The following is a 13,793-nucleotide window of genomic DNA, read 5'->3' as shown; positions in this document are numbered from 1 at the left end:
CATTGAAGTTATATTGAATGAATAGTAAACTAATTGCAGTTTTTCAGGCATATACCATCCTCTTCATCTCCTCTAATCTTCCATCATTTCCTCTGTACATATTAACATCACCCGATTCAGTTTTTAGGATTTTGTTGTTTGTTTTTGTTTTTGAGCCTGAACTTATGAATCAGTCCCACAAAGAAAAGTCCTTACTCATCCTGAGACTTCTATTTCCCTATAGTATGACAGCCTACGTTACATTTATAATAGCAGGTGTTATCTATCTTCATTGCACTGGAAATAAATGTTTTTCATTGTCATATACCTGGTTGCATTTAGATTCAAGGAAATAGACAAATAAGTTGTCTTAGAGTTTGAGAATACTTTTGGCTTCCCTAGTGGCTCAGACAGTTAAGAATCTGCTTGCAGTGCGGGAGACCTGGGTTTGTTACTTAGCTTGGGAAGACCCCTGAAGAAGGGACTGGCTACCCACTCCAGTATTCTTGCCTGGAGAATTCCAAGGACAAAGGAGCCTGGCAGACTATAGTCCATGGGGTCACAAAGAGCCGAATACAACTGAGCAACAAATACTTTCACTTTTCACTTTGTATCTTTGTATTTTTCTCCCCTCAGGCATAATTTCCCACCCAGTGGGAAGTATAATAACTTGATTTATCCTGAAATGAAATATTTAAATTGACATTTTGATCTCTATGTGCTCCCTAACAAATTCTGTGGTTTAAGAATTCTTCTACAAACTTAATTCTTCTATGTGATTCTATAGATAGATTTCTGCTCTCACTTATAGAATCTGCACCTTCATTTTGACCTATCCCTAAAAACTGAAAATAACAAATATGGTTGGTTGGTCTTTTCTTTTGATCTTTTTTATTATTATTATTTTTTATGGGAGGAAATTGCTTTGCAATGTTGTGTTGGTCTCTGTGGTACAATAGAAATCAATCATAATTATATTATATATATATATGTGTGTGTGTATATATATATATATATATCCCCTCCTTTTCAGGCTCCCTTCCTGACAATCCCACCCCTCTATGATGACACAGATAGTCAGATTGGGCTCCCTGTGCTATATAACAGCTTCCTGTTAGCTATCTATTTTACACATGAGCGCTCACATATGCAATGCTACTTTTTCAATTTGTCCTATCCTCTCCTCCCCGCACTGTATCCACAAGTCCATTCTCTTCACCTGCATCTCCATTTGTTCTCTGTAAATAAGTTCATCAGTACTATATTTTTTAGATTCCATATATACATTTGTGAAAAATATACAATATTTTTCTCTTTCTGACTTACTTCACTCTGTGAAACAGGCTTGAGGTTCATCTACCTCACTTACAACTGACTCAAAGTCTTTTATTGATTGTTCATTTCTTTTGGGATGGGAACCTATTGTTTTCACCTTATTCTCTGCCTTTTGAACACACTGCAGTATAGACAGTTAACATAACCTTAATTATTATCATTTTACTCTATCATTGACTCACCACTGCTCTAAGGTAAACTTTGTCATTAGAAAGAAGATATTCATGATTCACTGCAGATGGTGACTGCAGCCATGAAATTAAAAGACACTTGCTCCTTGGAAGAAAAGCTATGACCAGCCTAGACAGTATATTAAAAAGCAGAGATATTACTTTGCCAACAAAGTTCCATCTAGCCAAAACTGTGGTTTTTCCAGTAGTCATGTATGAATGTGAGAGTTGGACTATAAAGAAAGTTGAGCACCAAAGAATGGGTGCTTTTGAACTGTGATGTTGTAGGAGACTCTTGAGAGTCCCTTGGACAGCAAGGAGACCTGAATATTCATTGGAAGGACTGATGCTGAAGCTGCAACTCTAATACTTTGACCACCTAATGAGAAGAACTGACTCATTTGCACAGACCCTGATGCTGGGAAAGATTGAAGGCAGGAAGAGAAGGGAATGACAGAGAATGAGATGGTTGGATGGCATCACCAACTCTGTGGACATGAGTTTGAGAAAGATCCGGGAGTCAGTGATGGATAGGGAAGCCTACTGTGCTGCAGTCCATGGGGTCGAAAAGAGCCGGACATGACTGAGCAACTGAACTGAACTGATTCATGAGGTCATGTGATCATTTTCTCCAACTTTGCTTAGCCCAGGTCACCAATGTCTCTATCAGCAGTGCCCCTATCCCAGATGGTCCTCTTTATCTCAACCATTTGCTATGGTTATGAAACATATCGTCTGTGTCAATGTTATTCTTTTGTTTCTGAGGGGCTGAGTGTGAAAGTGAAAGTGTTAGTCATTCAGTTGTGCCCAATACTTTGTAACCCCATGCACTGTAGCCCACCAGGCTCCTCTGTCTGTGAAATTCTCCAGTCAAAAATACTGGAGTGAGTTGCCATTTCCTTTTCCAGGGGATCTTCCCAACCCAGGGATTGAACTGGGGTCTCCCACATTACAGGCAGACTCTTTACCGACTGAGCCACCAGGGAAGTCACCTGAGGTGCTGAGTGTCATGAAAGAATTAACTGTTATATTCAATTATTGTTGTTCATGATGCTAAGTTGTGTCTGACTTTTTGTGACCCAATGTACTGCAAGATGCCAGTGTTCCTTGTCCTTCCCTATCTCCTGGAGTTTGCTCAAACTCATATCCATTGAGTACAGTGATGCCATACAACCATCTCATCATCTGTAGCCCTCTTCTCCTCTTGCCCCCATCTTTCCCAGCATCAGGGTTTTTTCCAATGGGTCAGCTCTTGCACATCAGGTGGGCAAAATATTGGAGCATCAGTTCATTATCAATCTTTCCAGTGAATATTCAGGTTGATTTCCTTTAGGATTGACTGGTTTGATCTCTTTGCAGTCCAAGGGACTCAAGAGTCTTCTCCAGCATTGCAGTTTGAAAGCATATGCTGTCTAGGTTTGTCATAGCTTTTCTTCCAAGGAGCAAGCATCTTTTAATTTTGTGGCTGCAGTCACTGTCCACAGTGATTTTGAGCCAAGAAAATGAAATCTGTCACTATTTCCACTTTTTCCCCATCTATAAACCATGAAGTAATGGGACCAGATTCTATCTTAGTTTTTTGAATGCTGAGTTTTAAGCCAGTTTTATCACTCTCTTCTTTTACCTTCATTAACAGGCTCTTTAGTTCCTCTTAACTTTCTGTCATTAAAGTGGTATCATCTGCATATCTGAGGTTGTTGACATTTCTCTAGGCAATCTTGATTCCAGCTTGTGAGTCATCAGCCTGGATTTTCACATGATATGCATGCTGCATATAAATTGCATTAACAGGGTGCAATATAAACCTTGACATAATTCTTTCCCATTTTTGAACCAGTCTGTTGTTCCATGTCTGGTTCTAATTGTTGCTCCTTGTGCTGCATAAAGCTTTCTCAAGAGGCAGGTAAGGTGGTCTGATACTCCCATTTCTTTAAGAATTTTCCACATTTTGTAGTGATCCACACAACCACAGGTTTTAGTATAGTCAATGAAGCTATACTTCATTGCTTGTTTGCTTGTTTGTTTTTGAATTCTCTTTAGTTGATATTCAATTATATAACTTCTATATTTATGGCTTTAGTCCACCTCTCCCAATGATGAATATGCCCAAAATATATTAAAATAATATCTTATTAATTCATTTCTTGCAAATAAAGACAAAATAAAGGGTATTTAGGTGTTTATGACTCTTATTTTGTCTTTTAGATTACAGAAGTGCTTGTCAGTTTGTGTATATCATAAAATTTTGATAGAAACCTAAGTGAATATTTGGTAATCTCAAGCTTCTCCACATTTTGGCAAAGAGTTTAGTAAAATGAGTTAAATATGTTAGTTCCAATATTAGGATAGAAAAAAGAGCTTGAGAAAAATAGGGGAGAGAAATAGAACACTGAAATATCAGAAAAAAAAGAATTAAACTTACTTGTTTGTATTAATAGTTCATATGGCAGAATAGATGAATTGATAAGTGAATGCTATCAGAACTCAACATGGAATGTGCTTTTTCACATATAAGTGGGCCTATACTTCCAAATAATAAAGCCCCTCATCATTGCCCCCACTTTGAAATTTATACAGAGAATGTATAAAAAGTTACTTGGACAACTAGTAAGTTTCTGGCCCTTTAATAATTCTCTAGAAGAAGAGAAAGTCTTATGTCTGTGTGTGTTTCAGCTTTGTGTGTTATGGGTGTTAGTGGGAAGCATAATAATTGTCTTTGCTTATTTAAAGTCTGTTATGACAGGAGGGATTTTTCCTCTTTTAATGTCCACTAGGATTAATAAGTAGAGGCTAAAGTGAATGTGTTTGGCTCTATATAAGCCAAATATTAGCTTTGAATAATGGAGATATTAGCTAAGTCTTGGCAGGCAGTATGTGGTGATGCTTGTCACAACAGGTGTTCAAACATAGATGGAATAGCCCCTCAGCTGAAATGCTTTTGAGGAGATTAAAATATCAAATGAAGAATGGTTGCCTTAGAATGTCTCAGAGAGCCCTTCTAAACCCCAGATTACCTATTTTTGATATCTTTTTTCTCAAATGACTAGTGCAAATATTCAGTGTGAAATTTCTGTTCTAAATTTTTGCTAAGAGAAGAGTCACATATCTTTGTTTATATTTTTCCATATAAGAAATATGTGGTGCTGCATGTATAAAATAATGTAGCTATTTGATTTATAAATATCCTGCTTTTCAACTATGTGTGTTTATATCTCTTTTATAGGCTATCTAACATATTTCAAGGATAAGAATTATACATTTTCAAAAAGATTGCATTTATATTTTACACTTAGATTTCATTTTCTCCACTTAGTTAACTAATAATAAGGGTATATTTTCTCTTAAAACTTCCTTTGTATAACATTTGCCTCAGACACTAAACTTTATTTGTGTCATATATTTAACTCTAAAAACAGTACATCTTACAAATAATAAAATTGATATTCAGGGTAAAAAAAATAATTATTCAGTTCAGTGCAGTTCAATTGCTCAGTCCTGCCTGACTCTTTGCGACTGCATGGACTGGAGCATGCCAGGCCTCCCTGTCCATCATCATCTCCTGGGTTTACTAAAACGCATGTCCATTGAGTCGGTGATGCCATCCAACCATCTCATCCTCTGTCATCCCCTTTTCCTCCCACCTTCATTCTTTCCCAGCATTAGGATCTTTTCAAATAGTCAGTTTTTCGCATCAGGTGACCAAAGTATTAGAGTTTCAGCTTCAGCATCAGTCCTTCTAATGAATATTTAGGACTGATTTCCTTTAGGATGGACTGGTGGGATCTCCTTGCAGTCCAAGGGACTCTCAAGAGTCTTATCCAACACCACGGTCCAAAAGCATAAATTCTTCAGTGCTCAGCTTTCTTTATAGTCCAACTCACACATCCATATATGACTGCTGGAAAAACCATAACTTTGACTAGACAGACCTTTGTTGGCAAAGTAATGTCTCTGCTCTTTAATAGGCTGTTTAGGTTGGTCATAACTTTTCTTCCAAGGAGCAAGTGTCTTTTAATTTCATAGCTCTAGTCACCATCTGCAGTGATTTTGGAGCCCCCAAAATAATCTGTCACTGTTTTCCATTGTTTCCCCATCTATTTTCCATGAAGTGAAGGGACCAGATGCCATGATCTTAGTTTTCTGAATGTTGAGTTTTAAGCCAACTTTTTCACTCTCCTTTTTCACTTTCATCAAGAGGTTATTTGGTTTTTCTTCACTTTTTGCCATAAGGGTGGTGTCATCTGCATATCTGAGGTTATTGATATTTCTCCCAGCAATCTTGATTCCAGTTTGTGTTTCATCCAACCCAGCATTTCTCATGACGTTCTCTGCATATAAGTTAAATAAACAGGGTAACAATATAAAGCCTTGACATGTGCCTTTCCATTTAATAGAGAGAAATAAAGTTTTTTTTTTATTAGAAATACATCAAACCCATGACCTCATCAACTACAGTATATTCCAGATAGACAGCAACAAAAAATGGACTTTTTTTTTTCCCTCCTGAAGCATCCCTAAACATAGACAATTTTAAAGGCAAACTCTTTCTTCAAAAATTTCTTTATTTTGAGCATAAACTAGTCTCATTATTAAGAGTTGTCTGGAAGAAGGCATTTCTTTAATTTTTTTTTCCAAATAGGCATTTAAATCAGGAGTCTTTTTGAAACAACTACTTCCAATGATCAATGATTTTTTTTTAAAGTTGATATCACAAGAAGATATGTTCCAAAATATTTGTGAGCATGTTTTTTTGTTTGTCGTGTCTCATGTTATGTCTGTCTATCTGCAAGTTGTTGTTGTCTCGTATCTACACATCATTGAACAAATTAACAAATGCAGTTACTCTATAATTAAACATTTTTTCCCTTTTCCTTAGATCTAGGACCATCCTGCTTTTTAACTTTCTATCCTTAAGGTGTCTCTTTTTTTTCAGTCCTTCCTTTAATTTCTTTCTTTTCCTTTTACTCTTCCTTTCCTTCCTGTCTCTTTCTTTCTTGTCTTTTTTTTTTTTTTCAAGGAAAGTCCTGACTTAGTTGAGGGGATCTAGAAGCAGGCTATTTGCCTTATTTCTCACTCCATAATCTCAAGATTATTCAAAAGGAAATTTCATAAAGTGGACCTTCCAACAGTACATGACAAGTATGTGTCAAATATTCTTTTATTGCTATGACCATCACCCAGAAAATTTCAAGACGAATGTAACTAATTGACTATCTCAGCTATTCTAAACAAAACTAAAATGTTTACTTCAAATCTTATACTGTAACACTGTATACTAAAATGCACATTTTTTGTGTGTGAAATATAAATCCCCAGTCACTAAATAGTCAACTTTGTATGAAAATGCTCTTTATAATAATTAAAAATTGTGGAATGGTTAAGCACTGGCTTTAGTTTAAATATAGCTTATCCATGTCACTTGCAGAGGAGTCAATAGTCTGTTTTGAAGCTTGAAATAAGATAAGAATGTTTGTGCATAAAATAATGTTTTTCTTATTCATTAAATAATTTAATTTGTTATCAGACATTCAAATAGAAATAAAAAATGGTGTATCAGAACATACTATTTTATTTTTCTTTAATGAGATAATTCTTGATCTTTAGAGAGCAGTTTCTAGTTTTTCACCAACAGCATTTTGAACTTGTAAGGCTTAGCTGGTCACCGATTATGTTTACATAGCCAAAACCTATAGAAGAAATAGAAAACGAGTCCATTTCTATTTCATTATTTTTATATGTAGAGGTTTAGCAGGTTTATTATGGTCAAGGTAGCTTCTGACTAAGTCCATCTGGTATAAATATTTCCACTGTCAAAGGTAAGGTTTCCATAGGTGTGTGGATTCATCTCCAGACTTTCTATTTCATTTCATTGATCTGTATCTCTGTCTTTGTGCTAGTACCATTATGGTTTGATGACTGCTCAGTTCAGTTCAGCCACTCAGTCGTGTCTGACTCTTTGTGACCCCACAGACTGTAGCATGCCATGTTTCCCTGTTGTCACCAGCTCCTGGAACTTGCTCAAAATTAATGACGGTAGCTTTGTAGTATAGTCTGAAGTCAGGAAGATTGATTCTTCCAGTTCCATTCATCTTTCTCAAGATTGCTTTGGCTATCTGGGTCTTTTGTGTTTCCATACAAATTGTGAATTTTTTGTTCTAGTTCTGATTTTTCATTGTTAGCATATAGGAATGCAAGGGATTGCTAAGTATTGATTTTATATCCTACAACTTTACCATATTCTTTGATTAGCTCTAGTAATTTTCTGGTGTCATCTTTAGGGTTTTCTATGTAGGCAAAAATATACAATGGGGAAAAGACAGTGTCTTCAACAAGTGCTGCTGGTCAGTGTGGAAAGCGCTGGAAAACTGGTCAACTATGTGTAAAAAAATGAAACTAAAACACTTTCTAACACCATACACAAAAATAAACTCAAAATGGATTAAAGACCTAAATGTAAGATCAGAAACTATAAAACTCTTAGAGAAAAACATAAGCAGAACACTCTCCAACATAAATCAGAACAAGTTTCCCTATGACCACCTCCTAGAATAATGGAAATAAAATCAAAATTAAAGTGGGACCTAATTGAACTTAAAATCTTTTGCATAAGGAAGGAAACTATAACCAAGATGGAAAGACAGCCTTCAGAAAGGGACAAAATAATAGCAAATGAAGCAATTGACTTGGATTTAGTCTCCAAAATACACAAGCACCCCATGCAGTTCAAAACTGGAAAAACTAATAATTCAATTGAAAAGTGGGTAGAAGACCTAAACAGATACTTCTCCAAAAGAAGACATATAGATGGCTAATAAACACATGGAAAAATGCTCAATATCACTCATTATTAAAAAAAAATACAAATCCAAACCACAATGAGGTATCTTCTCACCAAGGCAGAATGGGCATCATCAAAAAGTCTACAAACAATAAATGCTAGAGGGGTGTGGAGAATAGTGAACCCTCTTATACTGTTGGTGGGAATGCAAACTAGTACAGTGAATATGGAGAACAGTGTGGAGATTCCTTAAAAAAAAATCTGGGAGTAGAATTGCCATGCAACCCAGAAATCCCGCTGCTGGGCGTATATCTTGAGGAAATCAGAATTGAAAGAAACACATGTACCCCATTGTTCATTGTAGCATTATTTACAATAGCTAGGACATGGAGGCAACCTAGATGTCCATCAACAGATGAATGGATAAAGAAGCTGTGGTACACACGCACAAAGGAATATTAAGTTCAGTTCAGTTCAGTTGCTCAGCCGTGTCCGCCTCTTTGCGACCCCATGAATCGCAGCACGCCAGGCCTCCCTGTCCATCACAAACTCCCGGAGTTTACTCAAACTCATGACCATCGAGTCCGTGATGCCATCCAGCCATCTCATCCTCTGTCGTCCCCTTCTCCACCTGCCCCCAATCCCTCCCAGGATCAGGGTCTTTTCCAACGAGTCAACTCTTCGCATGAGGTGGCCAAAGTATTGGAGTTTCAGCTTCAGCATCAGTCTTTCCAATGAACACCCAGGACTCACCTCCTTCAGGATGGACTGCTTGGATCTCCTTGCAGTCCAAGGAACTCCCAAGAGTCTTCTCCAACACCACAGTTCAAAAGCATCAATTTTTCGGCGCTCAGCTTTCTTCACAGTCCAATTCTCACATCCATACATGACCTCTGGAAAAACCATAGCCTTGACTAGACGGACCTTTGTTGGCAAAGTATATTACTCAGCTATATAAAGGAATGTATTTGAGCCAGTTCTAATGAGGCAGATGAACCTAGAGCCTATTTTACAGAGTTGAAGTAAGTCAGAAAGAGAAAGACAAATACAGTGTATTAACTTACATAGAGGGAATTTAGAAAGTTGTACTGATGATCCTACATGCAGGGCAGCAAAGAGACACAGATGTAAAGGACAGACTTTTGTATTCAGTGGGAGGAGGAGAATGTGGTATGATTTGAGAGAATAGCATTGAAACATATATATTACCATATGTAATATAGATTACCAGTGTGAGTTCAGTGCCTGAAGCAGGGCACCCAAAGCCAGTGCTTGGGACAGCCTGAAAGGATGGGGTAGGAAGAGGGTGTTAAGACAGTTCAGGATGGGGGGGAGGGACACATATGTACCTATGTCCATTTCATGTTGATGTATGGCAGAAACCATCACAAATTGTAAGTAATTATCCTCCAATTAAAATAAATAAAGAAAAAGAAAAACAAATTTCCACTGTAAGATCTAAATTTTTGGCATGCCAAGGAAGCAGTTTACCATTCATTTGAATTAACTAAAGCATTATTTTATGAAAATGGAATAGATATACCCAAGTGGGATGATGATGACAAAATAAAAAAGTTCTACATTAATTTGCTGGGGGTCCCATTGCAAAGTACCACAGACTAGGTGAATTGAACATCAAAAATTTATGTTTTTGTAGTTCTGGAGACTTCCTTCTGAAATCCATGATGGAAAAATCTGTTCTGGGGATCTCTCCTTGACTTACAGATGGCCACTTCCTTATGTTTTCACATAGGTTTCCCCTTGTTCATCATTGTGTCCAAATTTCCTTTTCTTAAAAGGACACCAGTCATACTGGATAGGGATGTACCTGATGACCTCATTTTGAATTAATCACCTTTGGAAAGATTCTATTTATAAATAAGATCACATTCTGGATATTAAGGGTCAAGATTTCAGCATATTAATTTTGGAGAGAGACACGATTGAGCTAATAACCGTCTCTTTTACATATTTCCTTGAATGCTTATAAAATTGTCTTTAAAGAAAATTACCTGAATATCTTATTTTTTTTTAATATATATATCTAGCTACACAAAGGGAGGAATTTAGTGAAACCTAGAATGGACAATTTGAAATCAACAAAATCAGGATAGATGTTTTCAAACTGTAGCATTATAAACCAAAAAGCTGTATAAACTGAAATATAGGTTTCCACAATCTCATTCATCTGCTTAGTTTGAATCAGAGAAAATATATGTTTTCCTTTTATAGTTTCATATTTCCAACCACAAGATTTTATGGCAGCTCACTTATCCCTGTGGCAATAAAAATATAGTACATGCATACAAGCTTACATATAAAATAAGAAATTTGTACATAAATAAGATGTATAATTTTTTATACTAAATTTATTAAGTTCTGGCTGTTTTGTATATCAGCTACCTAATCTGGTTATTCAGTAGTCCTTAAATGGGTGGGAATTTTTTAAACTGTAACATATTATCCATAGATTACTGATAATAATGGAAAAAGAAGCATTGCTTTTAAGGCATCCAAGTTGAACTTCTTAATATTCTTACCAACAGAAAATGACGATCCCCATCATCTCCCCTGCCCCCCTTAAATGCCCCAGCTCAACACTGTCTAAACAAGGGCCTGAGAAGTGCTTTGTTCCATGTTAAGCAAGCTGTGATTATCATTTTCTGATATATTTAAATAAACCTTCTAAGGAAAGTGGGAAGTAAAAGAAAAAAAGTCATGGCCTCTAAAATATAAATGTAGTTTGCATCCCTTCCAGATTTATTTCTACTGGGCATAGGAAATTCCTGTTTTAAGACAACTCTGATCTGGTCTTCCTAGAGATTTGCTCACAAAATTATAATTAAATGAGTTATTAAGTATATTAAATGTAAAAGATAAGAAATATAATTCAATATTCACTCCCTCTCTAGTCCAGATAAAAATTCCATTTATTATTTCAGAGTGAAATCACCAAAAGTCTTTGAGTCTTCTTGGGCTCAAAATGAAATTGCTAGAAGTTCTAACTCCCTAAAATATACAAGGGTAGACTCATTCTCTAGTTCAACAAATTTGTGGCACTTAAAAAAAGTGTCTAGAGACTGATCATGGGCCTGAGAGTCAGAATATACTTTTAAAAGGGACATGCATGTTTCATGAAAGTTATGGTCAAGTAAGAAGGGGAGTGGGTGATTAGATATATGAAGGATTAACATATAATACAAAATTCAACATTCACATGAATAACATGTCTTTTAGAAAAAAATATTCTAAAAATTAATGGATGTTAACTCAATCAGTTCTCAGTTAGCTGTTAATGTTTTAGAAGCTATCTTAACAGTTTTATAAATATCAACTCAATATTTTTCTTATTAATTAGATAAATATTATCCTGCTCTAAAATTAAATGAAGCAAGATAATGATAAGCCAACAATTAAAGAAGATCTTATTTGTTACAAAGAAATTATTACGCTTTTATTGGAGCTCAGGAAAAATGATTCTAAAAAATTGTGACCATATGTGTTTACGAAGTGTTTTATTCCAAAATGTAGTAGTTGTAACTGGAAGTAAAAAATCATGTTTCACAAATTTCTAATATTCTCATGCTGCGTCCTAGAAGGCAAACACAGAAAGCTATTAATATTTATAGACTAAAGATGAAGCAAACCTTATAAATTAAATATTACCTGTTTTCATAGAAGAGCACAGTAAATGGACCCAAAATTCAGCAGAAGATTTCCTGTGGTAACAGAAAAAGAAAAACCAACAGGGGGTCTTTAAAATAGTTAACCTTTGATGTTATTAAGTCTCCCACTTTACTATATGCAAGAGCCTGAGATTTCTTGAGGTAAATAATATAAATAATAAACAGCCACTCTTTAGCATTTTAGCTGAGACTTTGTATTCTTTAGCTCATCAAAATGTAGGTTGATTGTCCTATGTGGTTTTGAGAGGAAAACCATAGCAATCTAAATATAATTTGCAAATCATGTTTTAGGAGCTGCTGCAAAGCTCTGTAGAATCTATTAAGAGAATTTGATAAATTGGTTGTTAATTAAATAATCAAAAACCAATATCAGTGAGCTGAGGTGTGAAGATGTCATTTTCTGCTAGAGGTGAAATCTGACTTGGATTTTCCACCTCACTCAGATGACTGATGATCCAGAACACACGCTCAGTGAAGTCTTCAAATGACAAGAACGACCACCTTCCATGCAGTGTCTTTATTCACAGTTATGATATTCCAGGGTCACATTAGAATTCAATAGGGGCCCACATCACTGCAAATGTGAAGAGTTAGTATTTATTATTCATAAAGTTTAGGTGAAAAAATAGAGAAAAAGCATATTACTTAAATTATTCTTTCTTATTTTTTTGAAATCCTTTGTCCCAGTAATACAAACCTGTATAAAATTCAGAATTCATGGAGATATATTGCTAAATATGAGTACAATTATAAGATCATTACGATGGCTAATTACCAAACTGTTTTGGTAGTTTAAAAATTACTTAAATCACTGTTCAGTATATTTTAAGACTGGACACATGTCAGGTGTGAGCAGGAAAAAGACCTTTTGAATTTGTTCAACATAGCATCAGTTCAGTTCAGTTCAGTTGCTCAGTCGTGTCCGACTCTTTGCGACTCCATGAATCGCAGCACGCCAGGCCTCCCTGCCCATCACAAGCTCCCGGCATAGCATAGTACCATGTTAATATTTAGACAAGGGCATTCATTGCTAATGGCAATTATGTATATTATGTTGAAAACAAGAATAGTTGGGCAAACTATTGTAAAAAAGTAAACCTAAGAAACTCTATCAAGTGACATTAATCTGTCACAAAAAACTAGACGTTAGAAATGGACAATTCATAGAATATGGTTTAAATAAATCCCGTAATTTACTATGATTTCTTTTATGGGAGTGTTTAAGTATTTAACCTAATTGCTACTTTCATATGTTTGAGTCTTTTTAAGTTGGAAATATATTAGAGGGGAATTAAATATACTAGAGAGGAATTAAATTATCTAAGGAGGAACCTGGTTACTGTAGTATATCAGTTTTACAAGCATTATGCCCAATAAATAGCCCTGCAAATGAGGAAAGTAGCTGTGAATGCCTTAATTGTTTTGATTCATTTCTTAAAATTTCAGAACCATCTTTTTAAAATTACTCTTTTGGCAAGTATATATAATATGTGGGGGATTAAAAATGTATCATTTTAATAAAGAACATTTTTGTGTATTTACAGTGACTCATATGAATTTGCTAGAATGAAGGGCCACTTTCCACTTTATAATTACTTAAAATCCATTTCAAGGAAGTTCAAGGAAGAAATAATGAAAGCTGTCATGTATTGTATTCAGGTGTTCTGCATAATATTTTGCTTAAATAATTTCATTCAGATTCACAGCAGATCTGTGAAACAGTTATTGTATTCCCTCTCTAATAGAAATAAGTTATCACTAAAGAAAACACAGCTAGCAAGTGGCATGGCTGGAATTCAAACTTACTTTTAACCCCAAATTCTTTGCTACCCTTTCATAACAAGA

At 35.4% G+C, this 13,793-nt stretch overlaps 1 protein-coding gene across 4 annotated transcripts in view; it reads left to right on the top strand.

Moving 5' to 3' along the window:
- FSTL5 (follistatin like 5) overlaps nucleotides 1-13,793 on the top strand; it is an 864,807-nt gene that overhangs the window by 227,317 nt on the left and 623,697 nt on the right. The window lies entirely within an intron of this gene.

This window comes from Cervus elaphus, chromosome 5 (genome assembly GCF_910594005.1).
Source record: "Cervus elaphus chromosome 5, mCerEla1.1, whole genome shotgun sequence".
NCBI classification, from domain to species: domain Eukaryota; kingdom Metazoa; phylum Chordata; class Mammalia; order Artiodactyla; family Cervidae; genus Cervus; species Cervus elaphus.
This window is presented reverse-complemented; position numbering and strand designations above follow the sequence as displayed.